Source organism: Capsicum annuum, chromosome 9, assembly GCF_002878395.1.
Source record: "Capsicum annuum cultivar UCD-10X-F1 chromosome 9, UCD10Xv1.1, whole genome shotgun sequence".
Classification (NCBI taxonomy): domain Eukaryota; kingdom Viridiplantae; phylum Streptophyta; class Magnoliopsida; order Solanales; family Solanaceae; genus Capsicum; species Capsicum annuum.
This window is the reverse complement of record NC_061119.1, coordinates 156,069,946-156,072,708: the sequence shown is the minus strand read 5'-3', so window position 1 is coordinate 156,072,708 and position 2,763 is coordinate 156,069,946.

Below are 2,763 nucleotides of genomic sequence, written 5' to 3'. Positions count from 1 at the left end.
TTCTAATTTCTCACGTGATACTTACCTACCTAATCATACATTTATACTAACTTCAAATTCGACATACAATAATGAGTCTATACTTATAACTTAATGGCCAATCTAACCGTTTCCATTCACAGCCTATAAGGGGTTTCTATAACCACCATAACTATCCACTCTAGGCTCTTTTCCTATTTTGAATAAATAAAAATAAAAGCCAAACACTTCCTCCACGGACTACCATATAATCTACAAATATTGATACTACACTAGTATATCACTATGAAATGGCAAATCATTCCTCGATCAACGATTATCCAACTAAAACTCTTTATTTATGCAAAAGTCACCCTCACTCTGACTTCTAACCTTGTGACTTTGTATTACCAACTTCTTGGCCCAATCTTATTATCAATAGGTAATGACACTTTAACATATACTACTACTCAGGTGGAAATACAGTTCCAACATTCTGCTACACATCATTCCCCTTATGCATGGCATCTGCAACAAGAATTTTTGAAAGGGACTAGATACACTTAATACCTCAGGCTGATAAGCAGAATTCCATCAGGATCAAAGTTTACAGTATAATTAATACACCTTGAAGCACTAACGTACTCCTCTCAAGTCCTTGAACAATTTTATCATCTTTTATGACTCAATCAGAAAAGGACCATATCATTTTGATTTTAAGATTTTATACTTGAATCACCTAAAAAATGAGACATATCTGAGAACATCAAAGTAAGAATCGGGATAAATTTACTTTCGTATGGGTGACACCATAGCACGAACTAAAGTATGAAAGATGAACATTCTAACTCCATAACACGAACTAGAATATGAAAAAAAGGAGACATTTCCAAATGCCTTGTAGCCTCCTACTTATAAGTGTGGCACTCTACACACCCAAAATAGGACTCTACCTAACGCAATTTCACAGACACCCTAGGACCATGAACCCTTCTATAATACCAAGTTTGTCACAATCTGAACTGGAGCCCTAGCCATAATGAGCATCCCAAACCATGAAGGCCCAAGCGCCTCTTTATTAATAGGAAATCATACACACGTTCATATAATCATAAAGAGAATGCAGAAATGGATTCATATAAAAACATGGTCAATAACATCATACAACTAAATAGTCAAAAGAAATCAATAAGCCTTCCATATCATCTAACATCTGTCTACAAAATCTCTAGTACATCAAAACCAATCATCATAACTAAAAACTAGGACAAGGCCCCCAGTCAGATCCAAAATCAAAATGAAACAACAATAGCTAAAATAGGCCTTTCGAAATAAAGAAGGATCACCAATTGCGAACTTTGGACAACCCAATCTACTATTAGCTGGACCCCGGGATTGTGTCTCAGATCCTAAATATAGGGGGTCAATATGGATGTACTGGTATGTGAAACAACTCAAAATAACCTATTTTTATACAAAATAGATGAGAGCATATCATAATAACAGTGAACATTATGCAAATAAAAATACATGGGCATATTTAATAATTTCAAAGCAGTTCTTGAACACCTTGACTCACTCTTTGTTATTCTTCTGAGCTAGTCGGTACACCCTACAAATTTAAAATTCCATGGGCTATGTGGAACCCGCCCTTGACTCGACGATCGAGCCTCCAATCCAAGTAGCCGCCAGGATTTGGAGCTAGTGATACCCCCCATGTGAGCACACCACAGGAATTCCCCCATGTGAGATGTCCTAGTTATTTTATTATCCTCCTATGTAGGATATAATATCATAAGACCCGCATCGGCAACTACGATTTCTAGCGATGAGCCCTTGCACTCAAACGCTTTCTTCGGGTAACCTACTAGCTCTCTTAAGCCCAACTTTTAGTTCTTTAAATCAAACATTCTTCATACTCTCAAAACATTCAATACTTATTTTGTTAAGGGCATGTAATCACCGGTTATCGTCATACCCTGACTAGCAAGTCAATCAAATCATATCATATCAAGCTGTAACCTTTTTCACTTATTATCATATTAGTACCACCCTAAATTTTAAACATCAGATGAGGGAGTGTTATGCAATAAATCTTTCATTCAAAATCTTTATCAAAACATTCTCCTCCCGATTGTGGAATTAAAAGGTGGTCACCTCATATTTGTAATTTCTTAAAATCCCAGAAAGTTATTAATTTGACACAATAAACATTTATCATGTGAAATCATATACTTAACATGTCAAAAATAGTACCAAACCATGATCATTTAACAAGCATTCACCCATTAGTTTTTCATTTAGAAAGTCCATGCCTTTAAACAACCTATAACCATCAAAATCGACAATATCCCAATAAAAGAGGGAGTTTTGATCATTCATGCTCTCATTCAAACCTTACAAAGCATATGAAATCAAATATACATAGTTAAAGTTCAAATTTTATGAAAAATGGTTCAAGACAACATATATTTTCAGTAAAACAATCCCATGAGTAATATATTTCGAAAACAACATCGAATAATTCATTAAGAAACATAATTGGGGATCTTTAATCTTTATAAAATATTTAAACTTATTTCCAAGGTGTCTAGAGTAGTCCCACATACCTTTGATTATAAAATTTAAAAGATGGAACCTAGATTTGGATACTTTTCTTGAGAATCTTGAATTGAAAGGATTAGATTCTTGATTTCTTGTTCTTGAAGGAAACCCTAATTAGATCTTGTTCTTGAGAGTGGAGAATTTAATATATTGTGAGACTGATAATAATTGAGTAAATAACATTTAGGGTGTTATTTAATT